Raw genomic sequence first — 25,255 nt, forward strand, 5'->3', positions numbered from 1 at the left:
TTAAAATATTTCTTTTATAATTGCCATCCAAGAGATTAATTATATAAAGTGTGAGATGTCCTAATTGTACTGCTGACTTGCTCTGACTTAGTGTAGTGTTGCTTTGTGATATATAACTTTTTTTTTTTTTTTTTTTTTTTAAAGATTTATTTATTGATTGATTACTATGTTGGGTCTTCGTTTCTGTGCGAGGGCTTTCTCTAGTTGCGGCAAGCGGGGGCCACTCTTCATCGCGGTGCGCGGGCCTCTCACTATTGCGGCCTCTCTTGTTGTGGAGCACAGGCTCCAGACGCGCAGGCTCAGTAGCTGTGGCTCACGGGCCTAGCCTCTCCGCGGCATGTGGGATCTTCCCAGACCAGGACTCGAACCCGTGTCCCCTGCATTGGCAGGCAGACTCTCAACCACTGCGCCACCAGGGAAGCCCCGATATATAACTTTTTATTGTGAACTCATCTTCACTGGGACTTTATCTGTGGTAATCCTATGCTATCTGGCTAGAGGGCATTCCTTGCCAAAACAATTTGCTCACGTACGGCCAAATTTTCACTCAAACTCAGTTTGGCCATTCCAAGAACACAAATGTAGTACAAATGTTAATCCTACCCCTACATGAGAGTAGGTCTATGATTACAACTTCTTTTTTTTTTTTCCTTTTGTATCTGATTTATTTCACTTAAGCATAATGTTCATTCACGTTGTAACAGGTATCAGTACTTCATTCCTTTTTATGGTTGGATAATATTCCAATGTATGTACCACATTTTATTTGCCCATGGACAAACATTTGGGTTGTTTCCACTTTTTGGCTATTATGAATAATGCTGCTATACACATCAGCACACAAGTATCTGTTTGAATGCTTGCTTTCAGTTTCTTTAGATATATACCTAGGAGTGGAATTGCTGGATCGTATGGTAATTCTATGTTTAGCTTTTTTTTTTAATAGATCTTTATTGGAGTATAATTACTTCACAATACTATGTTAATTTCTATTGCACAACAAAGCGAATCAGCCATATGCATACACATGTCCCCATATCCCCTCCCTCTTGAGCCTCCCTCCCATCCTCCCTATCCCACCCCTCTAGGTCATCGCAAAGCACCGAGCCGATCTCCCTGTGCTATGCTGCTGCTTCCCACCAGCCAACTGTTTTACATTCGGTAGTGTATGTATGTCGATGCTACTATCCCTTTGCCCCAGCTTCCCCCTCCCACCCCACAGCCTCTTAAGGGAGACTTTCCACACTGAGAGAAGAAGCCAGACAGTTTCCCCTCTTACCTCCTTAGGCTGGTGGGCAAAGTTTTCTCATACACACTTTCACTGAGGATGTAGCTATTTGAGAGTCCTGGCTTTAGTGGCTGTCTCATTTCCAATCAACCCTCTCAGGGAGCCAAAGGCACATATTCTATCTCTACGTGGCCGTTAAACACAATCCTCTTAGCAATGGAAACTAAAAACGAAAAAGAAGACTGCTTCTCACTGTAGTTTTCAGTTTCCTCTTCTTTTTGACCCCATAAAAGTCCTTTACATTCTTTTCCACTCAACAATGCCTTGAAAACTATGTCTGATATATTTAATCCAATACACTAAATGACTTGCATTTCAAATTTATTTTGATTTTTCTAAATTATTAAATTGCTAGAAATGTAAGTTCTAGGGCAAACAATATCAAATATAAAATTACTTAGTAAATATAGCACCTATTAGCTTTTCTTTAAAAAAAAAACAAAAACAAATCTATATAGTCTTATCTGTTTGTGTATGCACATATATATGTCTAAAAATCAACATGCCAGCCTCTCAGTGATTATTCTGAGAGAAGTCAATGGGAAGTCAGGGAGGATCAGATATAGGGGAACAAACTTTTATTCTTCAAATATGTGTGTTGTTTAATTTTTTAAGATAAAGGCTTGGTGATAAAGGCTTTTGCATTTATATAATCCACAGGTTATGTTTTAATGATAATGAAGGGGGAAAGTATTTATTTACCAGCATTCTTTTGAGACCATATGCTTTTCTGTATTTAGAAAAATGTGTTAGTATGTATTGGGGATAGAAGATGAATCCCATTGCGCCAACCCTCACGCAAGCCTTTAAGTAGGAGGTGACACTGCCCTGAATAGGGGCAGTTTGGAATTCCTGAGAGAGCCCTAGGAGAAATCCTTACGTGTAAAATGGGTATCATAAATACCTTGTAAATTCGCTTGAGGATTTAGAATAATACCATAGTTCTTAAACTTAAGAGTAAATCTGAATCACCTGGCATGCTTGTGAAAACACAAATTGTGAAGCAAAATCAGAGGCACAGAAAACAGATCAGTGGTGGTCACCAAGGCCTGGGAAGAAGAGGTGGGGTAAATTTTAGGGAGAGATGGAACTGGTCTCTATCTTAATCATAGTGATGGTTACATGATGGTATAAGTTTAATACAGGAATGTATACTAAAAGTGTTGAATTTTGCAGTATGTAAATTATGCTATTAAAAAACATATAATATTTATATACATAACATATATGCACACACACTAAAGGGTTGAATTTTGCAGTATGTAAATTACACTGTAATAAAAATATTTATAAAATGCATATACACAGAGAGAGACATACACTTTACGAGCTTCACCCTCAGAGAAGTTCTGGGATGGGTCTGGAGAATTTGCATTTCTCAGAAGTTCCCAAGTGCTGCCGATGCTACTGATCTGGCCGTATTTTGAGAACCACTGATCTGGCCCAGGGTAGCTAAGCAGTATTATTGTGGTTATGTGTTTTTTACATGTGCTGTTCCATCTGCCTGAAACACTGTTCCCCCAGATTCCCACAGGACTCACTTGCATCAGGTACCTGTTCAAGGTTCATCTCCTCAGTGATGCTTTTTCTGACCATCATATCTAAGCCTGCAGCCTCACCTCTAACAAATCTCTTCTCCTGGTTTATTTTCCTCTATAGCTTATTAACCTCTCGTATACCACATATTTTGCTTCTTTTTATTGTTTATTTACTGTTTGCTCCAACTAGAATAAAAATTCAGTGAAGGCAGGGATTTTTGTCTATTCTTCCTCTACCCAACCTCCAGGGCCTACAACAGTGCTTGCATGTAGTAGGCACTCAATAAATATTCTTTTTTTTTTTTTTTAATTTATTTATTTTTGGCTGTGTTGGGTCTTCGTTTCTGTGCGAGGGCTTTCTCTAGTTGCAGCGAGCGGGGGCCACTCTTCATCGCGGTGCGCGGGCCTCTCACTGTCGCGGCCTCTCTTGTTGAGGAGCACAGGCTCCAGATGCGCAGGCTCAGTAGTTGTGGCTCAAGGGCCTAGTTGCTCCGCGGCATGTGGGATCCTCCCAGATCAGGGCTCGAACCTGTGTCCCCTGCATTGGCAGGCAGACTCTCAACCACTGCGCCACCAGGGAAGCCCCAATAAATATTCTTGAATGAATGATGGAACTATTAATAACAGTACTGCTGCTACTGATACTAGTAATAACAGTACCGCTGCTTCTGATACTAGTAATAATTCACCTGCCTCCTTGCGTAACCCTCAGGACACAGCATTGGATCTTCATCTCTCCCCACATTGAAAGAAGAACCCCTTACAATATAATACAGCTCTGGAAAATATTTGGCTTTGGGGTCAAACAGCCACAGATTTGTACTTTAGCTCTGACCCTTACCAAGAACTGCTGAACAATGTATCTAACATTTGTGAGCTTCGTCTCCTCAGCTATAAAATGGGTATCGTAATACCTCCCTCCTTAAATGGGCTAATGTGCGTAGTATTATAGAGGGACAAGCACGTGGCTAGGACTCCACAGTTGGTAATGACTGTTCTGAACCTCCCTCAGGCACCTGGTGCAGGAACTAGTTCCAAGTGCCAGTCTTGGCTGAGGGCAGGATTTAGTCAAAGATGAGTTCAAAATACAGACCACACTCCTCCTTCTCCATAAACAATCTATAAAAGAGTTTCTCTTCTCTTCAGCATTACTGAGCAAGCCATTTGCCTTCTCCAAGCCTCAGTTCTTCACCTCTACAATGGGATTAATAGCTGCCCCCAAGATGAGTCTACAAGACCGAACAAAATAAAAGAGTAAAATCAACCAGCACCCAATAAATCTCTAAAACACATCGGTGTGCTCAATGCTCGCTCACTCCAGCCACCTCCTTAGAGGTCCTGAGATCCTCAGGGGAGCCGTGAAGGCTGCATGCCAAGGTGGAGGCCAGAGCCTGCCCTGGCTAGCTCAGAGGACTTCCTGATTCCCTCCTGGGCCAGCACTTAGTTCCAGGGGGGATGCTATACCAGGCCCAGAGAGACCTGTGCTCCTCCCCCACTCCTCGCCTATTACAAGAAAGTTGTGGAACTCACCAGAATCAGAGCTTTTCCCTTCTGAGTTTTATCACTGGAGCTCTGGGACCTTCTAGAAGTATAACACTAGTGCTTTGGGTAATTTAAATGCTGCTACAATGCTCAATCTTTTCTTTTCCACCCAGAGCCAACAGATTCCTGATGAGCTAAAGAAATGCCAAGTGACCTGCTACCCCAAACCCCTGCAGCCTCAGTATCTAGTGCAAAAGAGGCTCATTTGTAAATTGGAAGGCAGCTGGCATCTTTTCCTTCAACCCCCAGTGGATCAGACGCGAAACCCCGTAAACACCACACGTTCATTTCTGCCATGGGGTTTGTCCATCCCAGAACTCGCAGGCTGAAATCAAGTGTCCAAAAACAAATGCCAGACCAAGGAGAAAAGAAGTTGTTGCTTTTTCTTCTGCACGCATAAGCCTTTCACCAGATCTAGGACCTTTGAGGGAAAAGGAAATAAATAAAATATTTTCTTTTCCTGACCCAAGTTGTATGGGGTTTCTGGCAAATAGGAGGCAATCGGCAGGGTATCAAATAACGCAAGTGATTAAAAACTGATGGTGGGTGTCTGGGGGTATGTGTGCGCCTTCCTGCCAGACACAGGCTGCAGCCACTGAGGTCCTTTCCCCACAAAGAGCTCCGCAGGGGCTGTTAAAACCAGGATGCCCGGTTACTTTTTATGAGTCTGTTGGCCTTACTTTGATATGTAGATATATATAGCCACTGTTGTCCTTCACAGCTGAGACATGCCTGCTGACAATGTTACTTCGCACACAGGCAGATTAAAATATTGGTGATAATGATGCACTTGGGCAGCAGATGTGAGAGGCCCCTCCGGCTTCCACACTCAGAACAAAGCAGGCCTGCGCAGGGGCCCCTTGCATGTTCCTCCAGCTCTCAGTGCCCACGGAGAGTTTTCCTCTCGTGCTTCTTCAGGCCCCAGGAGGGCCTGGGTATTTGCTTTTCCACCCACAGAAGAAGTAAAACCAAAAGTTATTGCAGGTGCATCAGGACCCCTTTATAATTGGACCTTTCTCTTCCTGCAAATGCTTTTGCCCAGCAGCACCGACTGTGCACGCAGAGAGGGCGGCGGAGAGGGAGAGGGGTGGGTTCTGACTTGCATTATCTTCCACTCTATTTCCCCTGTTGCCTCCTTTTGTATCTGAGCAGGACCCTATGGGGCCTTCCTGGGACACACCGCTCCCCCATATCCTCCGCTGTAGCTCCTCTCTGAAGGACCTAGGTAACAGTATCTGATGCACACTTCCAGAATTGTTTTCAGATGCTAAAACGCCCACCAAAGGGAAGAAATTAACTACTTGATGACCAGGAGCATGTAGCCCCCAGGCCTACTGGAGCCTAAGAGTTGATAATGTTAACCCCTGTGACACGGCCCTGTTACCTCACCATCAACCAATCAGAGAATTGTGCACAAGCTGATCACATACCCTGGAATTCCCCTCCCTCATCTGGCCTTTAAAAAAGCTTTGCTGAAGCCCATCGGGGAGTTCAGGCTTCCTGAGCACTAGCTACCCCTGCACTCTTGTCTGGCGCCTTTACAATAAACGCTGCACTTTTCTTCACCACAACCCGGTGTCAGTAGATTGGCTTTACTCCCCACGGGCAAGCGGACCCCAGTTTGGTTTGGTGACATTTTCTTTTATTATGTGATGTCACACTCCCTCCCCAAATCCTTCCCCTACCCATTCACTGGCCCACACACCTGGTTCCTTCCATCCCTGCAGGTGGTCCTGGTCCTCCTGTCTCCCCTCTGGCCCCATGCCCATCCACAGTCCATATTACTGATGGAAGGTCTCAGGAATGCAAACCAGAGTACAGCATTCTCCTGGTGCAGGGCAAGCGCCCCCAGCCCCTCTCCAAGTTCGCCAGGTGGTCTGAGAACTGGGCCCCACCGCCTCCTACAGACTCAAGTCCCAGGCAGGCTTTCCGCTTGACCCTCAAGGTTCCAGCCCTACTGCCCTACCCGCTCTGCTGTGTGCCGCACCTGCCTCCCGGCGGCCTCCCTTCCCACTCCTCTCTTACCTGACTATCACTTGCCTTTTGAGCCAAAACTCAGGGGGCGCCTTCTCTGACCTCACCCCTTCCCCTTAGTCTGGGTTGGGCCTCTTTTCTTTGCTCTAAAGTGTGATCTGTTGCCAAATCCAGCCTGCCATCTGTTTCTATATACAAAGCTTTGCTGGAACGCAGCCTCACCCATTCGTTTCGACATTGTCTAGCTGAATGCAGGCTATAACAGCGAGTCGAGGGGTTGACACAGAGACCATATGTCTGGCAAAGCCTAAAGTCTAGCCCTTTGTGGGAAAAGTTTGCCCACCCCTGTTCTAAAGGCCTGTGGATCGAATCACTTCCTTTATACAGCCATCCCTGGACAGACGGTAACATTCTCGGGTTGATGATCTCGGCTTATCCATTGCTCACCAGAGCATGGTGTTTAATGGTCTGACTCTGAAGTCAGACTAGTTGAGTTGGTGGTATTTGGGCTTCATTACTTACCAGCTGTGCAATATTGAGCAACTTACTTAACCTCTCCAGTCCTCTGTTTCCCCATCAATAAAATGGGAGCAACAATGGTGCCCACCTCACAAGCTTGCTAAGAGTACTAAATGACTTCAATGTAAATTTCTTATTACAGTACCTAGTGCATGGAATATGTTATACAAGTATTGACCATTATTATTATTATTATTATTATTATTATTATTATTATTATTATTATTATTATTATTATCCTCAGACCCTAGCACATGGTAGGTGCTTAGTGGATATGTTTGAAGTTGAACTATTCTGTCTTGATTCATGCCTATGGAAAATCAGCAAATTAGAAAACATCGAGGAATGACATCTCTAGCTCTTAACCCAAAGACCATATTATCATCATTGGTTACTTCTCTTTTCATTAGTACTGTCCTTTTTCCTCTCTTTCCCTCACTCTCAGAGTCAATCAGTCATCAATACTTGTCAATACTAACTCTAAAGCATTCCATATCATGTTATACCTCCCCAGAGTCACTACTATCCAGGTCCAAGTCACCATAATTTTTGGCCTGGACAACCTCAATAGCCTCTGTATCAGTTAGCTTTTGCTGTGTAACAAACCACCCAAAACTTAGTGGCTTAAAATCAATTATCTATCTCATAGTCCTGTGGGTCAGCAATATTTGAGCTGGGCTCAGCTGGGGGGTTCTCTGCGGGGCTCACCCATGCATCTGCAGTAAGCTGGTAGATTTGGCTGGGGGCCAGCTGGTCTAGGATGGCCTCAGCTGGGATAGCTCCTCTCTGCCCCACATGGCTGCCCATCCTCCAGCAGGTCAGCCTGGCCTCATTCACACGACAGTTGGCTTAGGTTCCAAGAAGGCATGCCTGGTTTCTTGAGGCCTAAGCTGGAGCATACTGTGACTTCCACCCCATTCCATAAACAAAGCAAGTCACAAGGCCAACAAGATGTGAGCAGTGGTGATACAGACTCCACACCTTGATGGGAAGAGCTGAAAAGTCACACATAAGAAGAGTGGAGACTGAGAGGGGACCAATCACACCTATTTGTGCAAACAACTGACCACAGCCTCTTCATTTGTCTCCCCATTCTCCCTTCACTACAACTCCAATCTAGGTTCCGGACAGGAGCCAGATTGAACTTTCTAAAATACAAATGAGCAGGACAGGAATAAAGACGCAGACGTAGAGAATGGACTTGAGGACACGGGGAGGGTGAAGGGTAAGCTGAGACGAAGTGAGAGAGTGGCATGGACTTACATATACTACCAAATGTAAAATAGCTAGTGGGAAGCAGCCACATAGCACAGGGAGATCAGCTCGGTGCTTTGTGACCACCTAGAGGGGTGGGATAGGGCGGGTGGGAGGGAGACGCAAGAGGAAGGAGATATGGGGATATATGTTTATGTATAGCTGATTCACTTTGTTATAAAGCAGAAACTAACACACCATTGTAAAGCGATTATATTCCAATAAAGATGTAAATAAATAAATAAATAAATAAATAAATAAATAAATAAAATACAAATGAGATTGGGTCACACCCCTACCTAAAATCCTTGATGGTTCTCACTGCTCTCAGAATAAGACCCAGCTCTCCTGCCTTGGCCTGCAAGGGGCACTCTGCCCTCTTCTCTCCATCCCTCCTGCCTGCTCCCTCACTCAGCCTTGCCAACTTCCCTCTGCTCCTTTAAGAGGCTCACCTTGCCCAGCCATAGGGCCTGAGGCTTGGCTTTTCTGACTGGCTGGAATGTCCATCCTTCACACCCATGTGATACATCACTTCTTGTCCCTAGAGTTTCAACTTAAATATTTAATCGTCAGAGATGACCACCCAATTGAAAAGAGCCTCAGCCCTTTGCTTTATTCTCTTCCTAGCATGATTCTATTCTCTGAAGTGTCCTGGTGTATTGTTCAATCTTTCTCTCTCCCCACTTAACATGGAAGCTCCGTGAGAACAGGGTCCGCCTCTGTTCATAGGCTCCAAGTCTAGATGGTTCCAAGTTCACGTGCTCCACAAAGAACCATGCAAAGGATGACTTCCCTGGGTCATACCACAGACCAGGCTCTGAATTAAGCACTTTCTTCTCATTATCTCTTGTAATCTGAGCAGCAACCTGTGAGGTAAAAATGCTCATCCCAATTTTATAGTTGGAGAAATCAAAACTCAGAGAGGTTGATGTTCTTTTTAAACTCTAAGTCATTCTTAGCAGAAGCTATTCATTCTTCTCTGTTGCTTACACTTACTTCTCAGGGTGTGTCTTTCTGTGTGGTGTGTCATTTTTGTTTTGTTTTGTTCCATTTTGCACCGTAGTGCACAGAATTGGATTAAACATGGTATGTGGTACATGATGCTTTTCCTTTGGGGTGAATATTTTCCTCTTGACCTTAGAAAGCCAGCCTCTTAAAATAGAGATGTTATCTATGCATTATTGATTCAATGTCTCCTCCAAGCCCAGACTCAAGGGTGAGGCTGTCCGTGACACTGGGGCACATAACATATGTTGGTAGAGATTATGGGTGTGTTAGGATACCTCCGACTGTTGAAGACGTGAGGTTCACTGGGGGTCACCTAATCAGCCTCCATCACACCACAGTAGGACCTGCAGAGAGCAAGAGATGGGCTGTGACATGCCAAGGCCACCTAGTGACTTCTGCCACTTACTGGCAGATTCTAATGGAAGCAAGGTCTCTCGTGCCATTGGACTCCTTCTGTTCTCTGATGTCCCCTTCATTTTCCAAAGCAAATGGGGGCAATCAGAGGACTGAAGGAAAATGCGGAAGTACTTCAAGTGTTTTTCCTTTATCCCTCTCTGGAAATGATCCATTTTCTTGAAACTCCTTCTAATGCCAAACAACGTGCACTTCTGTGTGACTAAAATACTTTCAAGTATGTACTTTAAAGCTAATGGGTCCGAGTTAACATTCCATCCAATAGGGAGCACTATGGCTGTATGTATAACATTCTGCACAACCCTCTCTTATGGATCCTGAATTACGGGATGGCCTAAGGTTACCACCAGCCATCTACAGAGCCCACATCTGTTAGATCATCCCCTGCCCTTCGTACCACCACCACCACTCTAATTCAAGATGCCACCATCTGGGACCTGGACTCAACAGTCCCTCCTCACCGTCTCCCCCAGCCCCTTTGCTCCCTTCCCCTCTCACTCCCCACAAGCAGGCAGAATATCACCATCCTGCCTCTGTTTACAGCCTTCCACTGGCTTTCCATGCTGAGAATAAAGGCAAGATGTCTTGGCACCGGAAGCCAGGTGAGCTGGTCCTTCTCCCCATCACTACAGTTCTCACCATTCTTATACTTATGGTCCCCTCTGAGGCTACAGGAACCCTTCTGTAGTCTTCACCACGTGTGCCGCTTCTTCCCGACTCACGTCTCCACCCTTCCTGCCCTTTCTACCTGGAGCCGTCATCACACCCTCCCAATCTTCCCTCAACTCCCCATGACCTAGAAAATTCCCATTCAACCTTCAGCCCTCAGTTCAGTGTCACCATCTCAGGGACGTCTTCCCTGAATCCCTGCCTGAATCAGTCTCCCCAGTACATCTGCTCATTCTATGTAGCGGAATGAGCTGCATGTGTTTCTGTCCATGATCATTTGCTTAATGTCTGTCTCTTCCATTAAGTTGTAAGTTATTTGAGGGCAGCAACCATGACTCTTTTGCTGATCACTGTACTTTCCAAGCCTAACACTCTACCTGGCACACAGAAGGACTGTAATTAATATTTCCTGATGGAAGAAAGAAAGAGAGAGTGGAAAGAGAGAGAGGGGGAAGGAGGGAGAGAGGAAAGAAAGAAAGAAAGAAAGAAAGAGAGAACGAAAGAAAGAAAGAAAGAAAGAAAGGAAGGAAGAAAGAAAGGAAGGAAGGAAGGAAAGAAGGAAAGAAGGGAGAGAGAGAAGAAAGGAAAGGGAAGGGAAGGAAAGGAAAAGAAAAGAAAGGAAAGGAGGAAGGAAGGGTGGAAAGAGGGGGGAGGGAGGGAGAGAGGAAAGAGAAAGAAGAAAGAAAGGAAGGAAAGAAGGGAGGGAGGGAGGAAGGAAAGGGAAGGAAAGGGAAGGGAAAGAGGAAGGAAGGAAGGGAGAGGGGAGGAGTGGGGAGGGAGGGAGGGAGGGAGGGAGGAAGGAAGAAAGGAAGGGAGGGACGGAGGGACGAAGGAAGGAAGATACTCCTTTGGGGGTTTTTCAATCACTATAACTTGTTGGTTTGGCAGGTTCATGGGCCAATCAGAATAAGGAGAATAAACAGGTCCCAGAAGTAAGATAGTAATGCCCAGTGGTTACAGCAAGAGTCTAGAGTTGCTCTCTGTGTTATCACTGGGCCTTGGCTTCAACTTCTATAAAAGGAGGATAATAATAACAACAAAAATAATAATACTTATCCCACAAGATTTTTTAAAAATTAAATGAGAGTGTGCCTGGCAGACAGGAAGTGCTCCACAAGTGTTAGCTATTATGGTTATTATAGGGATACATCGAGATGTCAATAGCAAAGGACAATTTTTCTTAACATGCAGAGAGCACTATGGAAACCTTTCCTCAAACTATTGTTAAAATCTTCCTAAAGCCCAAGGGCAAACAGCAGCCAAGCCCTTATAACACCTTGGGATCCTGACCCCATGCTTACTCAGGGTTCCATCTTCCTTGCCTCCTTCTCTCTCCTCCTGTGCCCTTGTTTCTGCCCTTCTTCTCTCCCCTCCCCCCTCCCCCCTCCCAGGAATCTGCTTAGCAACTAAATCTGTCCAACCAGTGGGTGTGGGATGTACACCTTCCAAATCATTCCAGTGTCTCATCTTTCTCCCTTCTCTCTCTCCTTCCTAACTTCCCACGCCTTTGCCAATTAGTCACTTCCTTTCCTGAAGGCCCTCTACTCCCCTGTAATAGGACAGAAATATCACTCCCGTTTCAAAATCTAGAGCACCATTTTCCCACCTCCACCAAAGACACACACTGACACTCCTCTCCATCTTCCCTCCTCTCCTTCCCATTTTCTTGCCCCATTTTACCTCGACATCATCTATTTCTTTCTGCTACTTCTAACTTCAGACTTCCAGATCAACATGGAGAAGGTACGCGAGTGACCTTAGCCATGCCACTTACCCTCACTGAACCCTGTTTGCTCGTCTGCGACGCAGGAGCCCAGAGAAATAGAACTAACTCCTCACACGGCAGTCATGAGGATGAAGTGAGATTAGATGTGTAAAGTAACGAGTATGATGTTTGGCACATAGTAGATACTCAGCAAGTGTTGGTTCCCATTCCTCTTACTGTAGGGGTCTTTTCTAAAGCATAGGTCAGCACTTATGCCTGACAAAGGAACAGAATGTCTAAAACTGGGACTCTTCGGCAGAACCTGTGCTATCTCCCACCTATAGCTTCCACCGGTAACGGGATGCAGCACCCTTCCTGCGTCAGAGTTCAGCCACTCTCCCTGCCTCCTCTCCCCCCACCAACTCTCAGAAAGGTTCTTGGGTGAGATTACAATCTTCAAGGGGAGGAACCACGTCATGCTCAACTTTGTACCTGGTCCGGTGCCTGACAGATACCAAATGCTCAAAAAAGGTCTTCTCAGAACCAGCCCAAGATTGACTGGTACCTCCACAGTTAGCTAGAAGGGACCTTCACTCTCTTTCCAGACTTAGCAGTTGGGCTGTGTGATTGTCTCCTAGGACAGAGACTAATTCCCTGGAACGCATCTATTTTTTTTAATTGAAGTATAGTTAATTTACTATGTCTTGTTAATTTCTGCTGCACAGCAAAGTGATTCAGTTATACATATATATTCAATATATATACATTCTTCCTTGTTTTCTCTTCCACTAGGGTTTATCACGGGATATTGAATATAGTTCCCTGTGCTATATAGTGGGACCTTGTTTATCCATTCTATATATAATAGTTTACATCTGTTAATCCCAAACCTCCCCCACCCCCCAACCCCTTGGCAACCACAGGTCCCTTGCGAAGTATCTTTGCTACATCCTCGGCGAAGAGTAATAGAGTCCAACAGGACTGCATTTAGAGTCTGTGGCATAGAAGCCTACAAATATTAACTCTGCAGCCCACCCCATAGTGCCCTCATTACAGAGTATGCATTCAATCATTCTTAATACACTCTTTTATTTTGTTTTCATTAAAATCTGACTTTAAGAAGACCACCTCTGGGTGAATTTGTAAGTAAGTGTCTCAACAAGTTGGAGCCTACCTCTTAGAAGCAAGATTCTGGCAGCCACAGTGGACCACACCCATCATTAGGATACTGCCTTAATCAAGTTCTTACCTGTCAGCATTTACTGAATGCCCTTCAAGAATTATGCTTGTAAGAAACATTAAACTGGTGAATTTAATAAACCAAACCTTCTCCCTCTCCCTAACCTCATCCATTTCTTGCTCCCCTCCTCTGCCACTGTCTCTACACACTGTTTAGTAATTTTCCTACTACACATAGAAACCGGACAGCTGGAGAGTTTGATTTGCAATGGAGATATTTCCTTTGGTGTGTAATTCTGTCCCCTGCCCTCCACCCCTTTCAAAATAGCTTTTTCTACATATATGTGTTATTTACCAGAGCAAACCAGAACAAAGTCACAGATCGGATAAACCATGTTGGGATCCCCAAAAGTCCCATTAATGGGCACCAAAAAGAAGTTCATTTCGACAATGTAATATCCTTAATGCACTTGATGTGCTCTCTCCTGTTCTAACAAGTTCATGAATAATTGATGAAGGAAGCTTCATCTGTTTTAATTAATTTGGTCTTGAAATTAATTCAATGCAGTACAAAATTAGCGGGCAATTAAGCCTCATTGGCCCAACTGGACAAAAATATGCCAATGTCATTGGCTAGAGAAGCAAACTGGAAATGGACAAGGGCCGTGGTCCACTCTCCCAAACGTGAACACCAAAAACGAGCATCACCGATCCCCATGAGACCACAACTTGATCCCCTTTCCAGATCTCGTAATTAAATTAAAAACCTCATTACTAGGAATTTCAGCATTTATATTTTTAGGACATTCTGGGGGCGGGGTGGGGGGGCAGGAGGTTCCAAATGCATAGCAAAATTGCTTTTGTTTTGGTTACATTTCATTTTTGAAACCTTCAAATAATTGATGAGAATGTACTAGGGCTAAGGAATAGGACATAATAGCAATTATCAACTACAATACTTGGGCACATGCAATAAACACATTTGGTTCTAAGAAATTGTCACAGTTTGTTATGTGCATGAGTTTAGCAAATTCTTGGTTCCATTATCCACTTGGCAATTACATATAGTGTTATAATAATAGGTTATCTTAAAATAGTGCATTTCCTCTCTGGATCTTGGCATGCTTGATGAACACTTTTTTCTTAACCCTCACGATGCCCTTTAGAATTGGGAAGATATAAATATCATTAAAATTACTTTGGGAACAAAGATACATGGCAATAGACAATCACAGCATTATAAGAAGCTTTGAAAGACATCTATTCCAACCATCTCTCTGGTTGCTTGAATTCTACCTGGCTCTTTTTGAACACCTCCAGTAATGGGAACTCATTACTTCATGAAGCCAACTATTCCATCTCTAGTGATTGTTTGATGGATCTAAAATTTATCTCCTGTAGATAAAGACTACTTCTACCCCAGAAAAGTTTGATTCCTCCTACATGTGGCATCTGTTCTTTAGAGTTAGTCATCAACCCCCATCCCCACTCCTCCAGGCAAACCTCAGGACATAGCTCTGAGCCCTTCACCATCTTAGTCATTCTCCTTGGAATCAGCTTCAAGGGACAGTGCCATGTAATAGTAGAAAGCATCAGCTTGTGAGTCAGGCCACCTGGAGTTCAGTTCTAGGGGTATCATATCAAGGGTATCTCTGAGTTGACTTTATGCTTAACCCTTTGGACTTCAACATCCTCATCTATAGAATATGCATAAACTACCTACCTTGTAAGATTATTATGGAGATTTCATGAGATGATGTATAAAGAACATGTAGCATGGAATCCACCGTGATTAAGTGTTCAGTAAATGATAACCAAATAACAATTATAGTTAATCCCAACATAGCATCGACTAAGCACTTTATGCATAACTCATTTGCACTTCACAACAAGCCATGACACTGTTATTATAGATGAGGCAACTGATGTACAGAGAGGTTAAGCAACTTGCCCAAAGTCACACAGACAATAGGAGACAGAGCCAGAACTTGAGCCTCCACAGTCTAGTTCCAGAGTTCATATTTGGTAGCCTCGTCGATCTTAAATTGTGGTGCCCCAAACTGAATGCTTTTCAGGTGTTGTCTGATCCAAGCAGAATAGCAGATCAGGACCCTCACCTTCTCCCGATGCAGCTCAAGATTATACTCTTTTTCCTCAAATGGGCTTTTATCCATTTAGACACCCGTCCCCTGATAAGGTTCTCACTGTGACTTGTGCAGCCTTGAATCCCCTACCCTTTGTTTGTTCAGCTGATTTGCGAATCCAAGCATAAAACTACCATTTGCCTTTTTTAATGTCTTCTCATTAAATTTGGTCTAGAATTCTAAGCTGTCGCATCTTCTGGGATCCTGACTTTCTCACTCAATACATCTTCCCCACTCCCAACTTCCAGTCTTTCACACATTTGATGACAGTGTCTCCCCTAACTTCACCGCAGACACTGATAAAATTATCAGGTCAGACAGGGCACCGTGCCATTAGAGTCCTCTCTCCAAGATGGCATTGATCTACTAATCAGTACCCTCTTGGTAGGGAGCAGTCTTGGACAAAAATAGCATATGATTCACTTTCTCTTTAAGACCCTGGCTTCACTGTTGTTGTTCTTGTGGTTGCTGTTTAATCTTTTCCTTTTATCTAAGGTAATTCTGGTTAGTAAAACATGTAAAGGCAGAGCAGTAATCAAACTCTAAAATTAAGTCATGTCCCTTTCTTGGACTTTCATCTGCCCATGTGTAAAATGGGGAGGAAACTGGTAATCTCCAAGAACACTTCCACCTCTAACAGTCAAGGAAAATGTGAGGATGTGCTAGACTTTCCATGGTCTGGACTTTGCCTCCTTAAATCCCACCACTCTCCTTTCACATGCTGTGTCCCAGCCAAAGACAAAACCCATACAGTCCCATGAATGCATCCTCTCTTTCTTCTCACCACCATGATTTTGCACCTGCTGGCTCCTCTGCCTGTCCTCCCTTTACTTGTCCAGCTGCTGACATTCGACTTATTCCCCAAAAGCAACTCAGATCAACAAATTGTTCTGGAACAACTGAACATCCATATGCAAAAAGAGAACTTCAATCCATACCTCACACCTTATCAAAAAGAGTATGATCACAGGCCTAAATGGGAAACATAAAGATATAAAAACTCTAGAAGAAAACATAGGGAAAAATCTTTGCGACCTTGAATAGGCAACGATTTCTTGGCTATGATGCCAAAAGCGTGATATGTTTTTTAAATGAAGAACAGGACCTTATCAAAATTAAGCACATTGTTTTTCTTTGTTTAATTCAATTTTATTTCATATTGGAGTATAGTTGATTTACAATATTGTGTTAATTTCAGGTATACAGCAAAGTGATTCAGTTATACATATACATATATCCATTCTTTTTCAGATTCTTTTCTCATATTGATTATTAGAGAATATTCAGTAGGGCAATGAAGCACATTGCTTTTCAAAAGACACTCTTAAGAGAATGAAAAGACAAGGTGTGGACCGGGAGAATGTGCTTATAAATGGCATATCAGATACTACTAAGCCCACTCCTAAACCAGTTTCTCTCATATTTATTTAAAGAAAGAATTATTGATCAAAAAAAGAATATATATGTACGTATATACATATACATACATATATAAATATATATATATATATATCCGAATCACTTTGCTGTACACCTGAAACTAACACAATATTGTGAATCAACTATACTTTTGTCAATAAAAAAAAAAAAATTATTGAGCATCTTCTATGTGTCAGGTACTGTTCTAGGCACTTGTGATTGGATAAAACAGCTGAAGATCTCTGCCCATGTGAAATTTACATCTTAATAGAGGGAACTTATATTCCCAGGAAATAACAAACATGACTCATCCTGGACTCATCTCTCCCTCAGACCCCATCAGTATGTCCTGTCAATTCAATCTTCAAAATCTATCCAGAGTCTGAGCATGGCTCTCCACCTCCACTGCAACAAGCCCAGTCCAAGCCACCATCTTCCTCTCCTGGATGATTACTGAAGCCTCCTAACTGCTCACCCTGCCTCTGTCTTTCCCTTTTTCAGAGTGTTTTAGAAATAGCACCCAGAATGATCTTTCAAAACGTAAGCTGGATCATGTCACATCTCCTCTCAAAACTCTCAATGGCTTCCTCCCTCATGCAAAGTAAAGGAAACTTATTATAATGCCTGACCAGCCCAACCTGATCTTTCTCTCCTCTATCTCCCTAAAGTCTTCAAAACCACTCTCCCCCTCACTCTCTTCAATCAAGCTGCACTGGCCTTCTTTTTTCTTAATTTTTATTTTATATTGAACTATAGTTGATTTACAATGTTGTGTTAGCTTCAGGTGTACAGCAAAGTGGTTCAGTTATACATATACCTATATCTATTCTTTTTCAAATTCTTTTCCCATTTAGATTATTACAGAATATTGAGCAGAGTTTCCTATGCTATATAGTAAGTCCTTGTTGGTTATCTATTTTGTATATAGTAGTGTGTGTATGTTAATCCCAAGCTCCTAATTTATCCCTCCCCCACCCCTTTCCCCTTTGGTAACCATAAGTTTGTTTTCTAAGTCTGTGAGTCTGTTTCTGTTTTGTAAATAAGTTCCTTTGTATCATTTTTTTTAGATTCCTCATATAAGCTATATCATATGATATTTTTCTTTCTCTGTCTGACTTACTTAGTATGATAATCTCGAGGTCCATCCATGTTGCTGCAAATGGCATTGTTTCATTCTTTTTAACGGCTGAGTAATATTCCATTGTATATATGTACTGCATCTTCTTTATCCATTCATCTGTCGTGCACTGGCCTTCTTGATGTTTCTCAAATAGACCAAGCAAGGATTCTGCCTCAGGACATTTGCACTTGCTGCTCTCTCTGCCTGAAATTCATGCCTTCATTGCCTTCAGGTCTCTGTCCAAATGTTACCGTCTCACTGACCACTCTACATGAACTAAAAATTCATCTCCCCAACCTCTCCAGAAGACTCCCCACCCTCTTACTGCCTTCATTTTTCTCTGTATTTATCTCTGCCTGACAAAAGATTGACTGATTGATTAATTAATTCTATCTATCCCAATGAGCCCAGTGAGCCATTACGCACCTGGAGAGCAGAGGTCTGCCTGGCTTTTGTATTCCTGGTGCCTGAAATAGTACTGGTATATGGAGGCATTTTACAAATATTTGCTAAATGAATGAATGAATGGTTTCGAATGACAAGAGATTCTTTCCACCTCTAGGGACTCATACACACCAGAGTTGGGTTACAGGTGCTCAAGAAACCCACTATGTGCCACCCTCATAATAACACCTGCAATTAATTGAGGCTTTACCTCTCGCTGTCCTTCATTCATAGATGCTTATGTAAAAATACTGGAGTAACTCCAAGAATCTAAGAGGAGTCACAAGGGTCTCATAGACGGGGACTGAGCAGATCTTTAAATTCCAGCCCTGCCACTTGACAAGTGTGTGACCTTGGGCAAACCATTTGACCTCTAAGCCTCATCTTGGAGTTGTTATGAAGAGTGGAGAATGTTTGCTAGGCACTAAGCACAGTGCCAAGTGTCATGGCAGCCACTATTAAAGAAAGCTCAAAGAGGAGGTGATAGTGGAGGGAGCTTCTCAGGTTGAGGTTGATGGGGATGAAGCATCATCCAAGTCACAAACTTAGTAAAGAGAGTCGGATGTTGCAGGAGCAGCAATGAGACCCAGGCAGGACCCAGGATGGAGACAATTCCTAAAGCACGTAGTATCTGTCCCAAGCACTCAGCTACTGTGTGCAGGGCTCAGAATGGGGCTAAACACAGTAAGTATGAGATCCCAGGACCTAATACATAGCCAGAAACAGACGATATTTAGCATATGTGAATGCATTGGCATTTGAAAGACTTAAAACTCAGACACCAGGTTCTTATGGAAGGTGTGACAGCCGAGACAGGAGCTCTCCACGAGAACTTTGGAAAAGGAAAAAGGTCTTTCCTGGAATGGACTAAAATCCAGCCCAGGTTTTCATCGAGGCCTCCAGTCCTCCAGTCTTAAGAAGCATGATCAGTGATGGTGTGGCTTCTGGGGAGAATGGATGTTTTCAATAAAGGGGCAACCTCTTTCCCTTTGAGGGAAGTTAAAATATATTCATTATCAGCTTTGAAGTTCAGACAGAGTCAGCAAAGACAGTATTTAGAAACAAGGAAAATTCATCAGAGACTGGAAACTCTGATTCTCCTAATGATTGAGTAGCAAACAATGGTACAAGCTTATCCTTGGGGCTCCGCAGAGAATGTGGAGCTCTTTTTCTCTGCCCCCACCTCTAGAGCAAGCCTGCCATATTGTCCTTCCATGGGGAGATTTAATGGAAATTTCCCCTAAGTAAAAAATGCTCCCTCCTTCCAACTTCCTCCCCCATTTACTGTCAACCACTCCCTACCACAAGTACACACACACACACACACACACACACACACACACACACACACCAGAATGCCTAAAATTCCACCATTAGGAATTCATCTGTCTTCCAGCCATTGTCATTTAAGATGCAAATATTCCAGAAGGGGTAATAACAATGCAATTTGCATTTAGTTAGCAACTTAGAGTTTGTGAAACACTTTCACTCCCACTATGTCTTTGCTCTTTTTCTATTATTATGTCATTTTTACAAAACTTATTCCTATGTATTTTATAGTTTTTAATGCAAGCGTGATTGGAATCTTTACACTTTATTTTCTAGCTGGTTTTCATTAGTATAAATTGAAAAAGCTATTGAGTTCTGTATATTTATTTTGTATCCTTCAACTTTATAACACTTGCTTTTGTAGAGTCTGTCACATGTTCTAAGTAAATTTTGTAACTTTCTATCGACTGAAAAAATTAGTATATTTTATTTTCTCCTGGTAATTATTCTACTTTTTTTTTGGTTTTACTCACATTGCATTAGTTGGAACCTCCAGGAATGTTAAATAATAATGAATATCCTGTCTTGATACAGATTTCAGAAGGAGAGTGTTTAGTATTTCAGCATTTAATATGATCCCATATGTCTGATAAATATTTTATAACATTTAGGGTGTACCTATTATTCCTATTTTGCCTACATGGAATTTATCAGAAATGCTGAATTTTGTCAAGTATTTTTCAGGATACTTTTATATAATAATATGGTTTTTGCCATCAGTTTATTAATAATGATAATAGCTAATGCTTATGTCGTTCTCACTATATACCAGATGAAATTAAACATTTTATATTTATGAACTCATTGAGCTATGTCATATCATTACCTCAACTTTTTTATTTCCTTTGAGTTTTCTTATCTTTTTTTTAATTATTATTGGAGTATAGTTGATCTACAATGTTGTGTTAGTTTCAGGTGTACAGCTAAGTGATACAGTTATAAAAATGGATATATGTCTTTGGTCTTGAACACAGTCTTGAGCTCCGCACAACCAACACTAGCACATGACAAAGGCTAAGTGCCAAGGAAACATTCCTTGAATGAATAAATGAATGAAATGAATGAATAAACTGACACTACGAAATTTGTGAAACATGAATTACTGTCTCTACTGAAATCAAGAGTCAAAAAAGTAAACGAATCGCCCCCATTTGGAAACAGGTGATAAAACCTAGAGCTTGAGCCCTTAGTCACACAACCAGAAGAGCGATCAAGTTTGATCAGCCATCATCTTTCCTTTGGAACAAAGCATCTGATGCCAAGTGGGAGTTTGCAGGGTACCACAGGGTTGACATGCAGTGGAATATTGGATGCTGGGCTTGAGGAGATGCTGGGCTTGAGGAGATGCTGGGCTTGAGGAGATGCTGGGCTTGAGGAGATGCTGGGCTTGAGGAGATGCTGGGCTTGGGGCTGAAAGATTCAGGATGATTACGCAACCTTGAGCTTAACTCTTCACTTAGTTTCATTTTCCTAACTGGCAAAATAGAGATAACAGTTTCTTAATGTGCAAGGTTCTTATGAAGATCTAAATAAATAACAGCTATAATAGCACTTTGCAAAACAGTAAAGAGCTACACAGGTAATAATAAAGAGTAAAGAGGTGATCAGAACCTGGGAAGCCCATAGTTCAGTGTAGTCACTTACCTTTAATCTCATTAAAAGTCAATCTCGGGCTTCCCTGGTGGCGCAGTGGTTGAGAATCTGCCTGCCAGTGCAGGAGACACGGGTTCGAGCCCTGGTCTGGGAAGATCCCACATGCCGCGGAGCAACTAGGCCCGTGAGCCACAACTACTGAGTCTGCGCGTCTGGAGCCTATGCTCCGCAACAGGAGAGGCCACGATAGTGAGAGGCCCGCGCACCGCGATGAAGAGTGGCGCCCGCTTGCCGCAACTAGAGAAAGCCCTCGCACAGAAACGAAGACCCAACACAGTCATAAATAAATAAATAAATAAATAAATAAATAAATAAATAAATAAATAAATAAAATTTAAAAAAAAAAAGAAGTCAATCTCAATAAATCTCTATATAAGTTAAAGAGAACCTCTTCTCCATTTTTTATGTCCCTACTCTCCCATCCCACCACCCTTCTCCGTGACTGGGTCCTCTTGGGCATATCTGTTGCACATCTGTTTTGGGGTGATTCTCTTTGGTACTCCTTTGTCCATTATTTTGTACCCAGTGGTTTCCTTGCAATCTTGCTAAGTCGTTACTGCAAACTTAATTTTCTTTGAAAATTAATTGTTAGGAAAAGCAGATTTTACAAAATGAGTTACATAAGTGAGAAAGCAACATGAGGCAATCACATGTCTACTGCCAAGAGGTCATTATGAAAGAAACTAGGACAGCAAACTGTTAGACACTCCATGGCCTGGTCGTTGAACTCCAGTTTGACGGATAGCCCAGGTCATGTGTTCATAGTCAGACATCCAAATCCTGCCTATGCCACTGAACCCCCCTGTCTTTTAGAAATCCTTACTTCAAGGACAAAAGACCCTACATGAATGTCTGTTTAGAGCTAGCAGAGAAATTTCACTCACATTTTCCCGAAACAACAAGCTTTGCTTCCTATGCATCACACTGCTATGTAGGAGTGCCCAGTGGTCTTCCTTTTTAGGAAGCCCACTGCTTCCCATCATAATTGTCCAGCTGTCTATACTTCTGACATATTTAGTTCCATTAGACTTGCAGAACTCCCACTCTGGGGGACTTTTAGAGTCAATTCCCTCAGATGATGAGAATCTGGGGCCCAGAGAGGGGGTGGTTTGGCCCAAGTCACCCAGGTGACTTACAATTTGCCTAAAAGTTGGAACGGAAATTAAAGAACCATCTAATCTAATCACCACCCACTCCATGAGTATCCTCAGTCTACAGGATTCCTGTCAAGCATCATTTATCTTGGCATCTGCTTGAACACCTAACGCAGGACAGAACTCATCACATCCCAAGCCGGCTCAGTTTACCTTTGTTTACCGCCGACTGCTGGGAAGTTGAGCTAGAATCGATCTCTCTCTCTCTCCTTCCCTCGCTCCCTGTCCTTCAATTTTGCCCATTTACTCTGGCCGTCCATGTTCAAGCCACAATGAGCAGATCCCCTCCAGGAGCAAAGCCAGTACTAGAACTGCCTGATTTCCATTCCCTGCTCCTCCCTCACAGTGCTAGCTCCCTCACCCTAGGACAGACACAGGAGAACGATAAGTAGAGTGTTTCCAACAATACTTTTGGTATCATAGTAATATTCATCTGTTTGTCTTATGACTATAATCTTTAATCCACCATTCTCTCATTCACTCATTGGATTTATTGAATATTTTCTTTGTACTAGGCACGGTACACTAAGCATTAAAAAGTGTAGGGCCTGTGTGATCAAGAAGTTAAAAAAAACTCACCAAAATGTGATGTGATAAAGGCTACGCTAAAGGGCTTTGCAAAGTGCTATCTGAGCACGGAGGAGAATACGGCTAATTGGCTGGGAGTCATTTTACCAAAAAAGCCCCATTTATCTTTATATCTCATTGGTTGGCTTGTAGTAAACAATCAACTAATGTTTTAATGAATGATGAATGAATGAAGTGGTATTTTATCAAGCTTTGAATGATATAGAATTGTTCCCAACTTAGGAAAAGGAGAAGATAGCTTACAAATTCTTTACAATGCTAAGAAAATAATACTGTATTAGTATTAATACAGGATACTGTATTAGTTTTCCAGAGCTGTCATAACAAAGTACTACAACTGAGTAGCTTAAAAAAATAGAAATTTATTCTCTTACCGTTCTGGAGGGTAGAAGTTTGAAATCAAGGTGTCAGCAGGGTTGATTCCTCCTGGAGGCTCTGAGGGAGGGTCTGTTCCATGCTTTTCTCCCAGCTTCCAGTGATTTCCAGTCATCTCTGGTGGTCCTTAGCTTGTAGGCACATCATTCCAACCGCTGCCCCAGTCTCCACATCATGTTCTCCCTCTGTGTGTGTCCAAACTTCCCTCTTCCTATAAGGACACCATTCATTGGATTAAGGCTCACCCTACTTCAGTATTTGCTCATCTTTATTAATTACATCTGCAAAGATTCTATTTCCAAATAAAGTCACATACACCAGTACCAGGGATTATGACTTGAACAAACTTTTTGGGGAGACACTATTGATCTTACAACAGACAACTTAAGTAAAAGGGGGATACTTTGCTTTTAAAAACATTTGTCTAGGGCTTCCCTGGTGGCGCAGTGGTTGAGAGTCTGCCTGCCAATGCAGGGGACACGGGTTCGAGCCCTGGTCTGGGAAGATCCCACATGCCGCGGAGCAACTAGGCCCGTGAGCCACAACTACTGAGCCTGCGCGTCTGGAGCCTGTGCTCCGCAACAAGAGAGGCCGCGATAGTGAGAGGCCCGCGCACCGCGATGAAGAGTGGCCCCCACTTGCCAGAACTAGAGAAAGCCCTCGCACAGAAACGAAGACCCAACACAGCCAGAAATGAATAAATAAATAAATAAATTTATAAAAAAATAAAAACATTTGTCTAGTACCTGTTATGAGACAAGCACTGTTCTAGATCTAAGAGACACAGAGACAAACAAAACAGACGAGGTATTTGCTTTCAAGGAGCTTATATTCTAGAGGTGGTTTTGGGGGAGCAGCCAGTATGGAAGGTTAACTAACAAATACATAAACAAGAAAACATGGGTAGTGTTTGCAGAGAACAAGCATCGTATAAGGTGGTTAGGAATGACAACTTTTGAGGGGGCAGTCATGGAAGACTTCTCTGAAGAGGTGACATTTAAGATGAGATCTGCAAGAGAAGCAGGAATTAAGCAGAGGGCGTGTCCTCACTTTAGGCCTTGTCCCAGAAGATCAAAAGAGCAATGAGAAGGACAGTGTCAGAGCTCTGCTTCTCCCTGTGTGCCCACTGCTGTGTCCTCCTGTTATCACAGGGTCACTTTTTTACATATTCCCTCTTCCAAATTCAGAAGAAGCCAGTCAGACTGACTTACCTAATCACAATTGTACCTTCAGACCAAGGCATGAGGCAAGAACAGTTGCAGTTAAAAACAGACAAGGGCATATCCAGTAACTTTGACCCCACTGTACAATACACAGCCACTTCCTACAGAGGGTGTCGCCGACAACGTTTCCATGGTGAGGATCACAGTGGCCACTGGGCCTCTGGTTGTGAACAACTCTGACTTCTGCAAAAATGAATTATTGTCACAGTATGGGTAACTCCCAGACTCAGATGGAAAGCTGGAGAAAGGGGTCTTAGAAAGAATGGAAACTAGGACAACTCTAGGGATCTGAGAGTCAGGAACAAATGGATGTTCCCTTTCGGCAATTGTTGGCATGAATGGATGCCACCGTGTTGTTTTTGTGTCAAGATTCAAATTGCAGGGAGAGAGAGTATTTGATTGGCTGAGCTTGAGTCTCATGCCCGCCCCTTGGCTGGGGGTGGGGCATATTGATAGACAGCCCTACCAAGACTGCATTCAAGAGACAAGAGAACATTTCCCACAATAAAATCTGGGTGCTGTAACTAGAAGAGATCATGTTAATCAGGCAGGCAAAACTTATAGCTGTCCTTCACAATTATCAGCAAATGCATTTCAGTGGACAAGGTCTGGTGAAGTAGAAGAGTCCACAAAAACTCTGTGGAAGTTTCTGGATTTGCTGATTAGTGCATGGCTTTTTGCCTATTAATTTTTTTTTAATTTTCCAGTAGTCATGC

This window comes from Balaenoptera borealis, assembly GCF_965194805.1.
Source record: "Balaenoptera borealis genome assembly, chromosome: 13".
NCBI classification, from domain to species: Eukaryota; Metazoa; Chordata; class Mammalia; order Artiodactyla; family Balaenopteridae; genus Balaenoptera; species Balaenoptera borealis.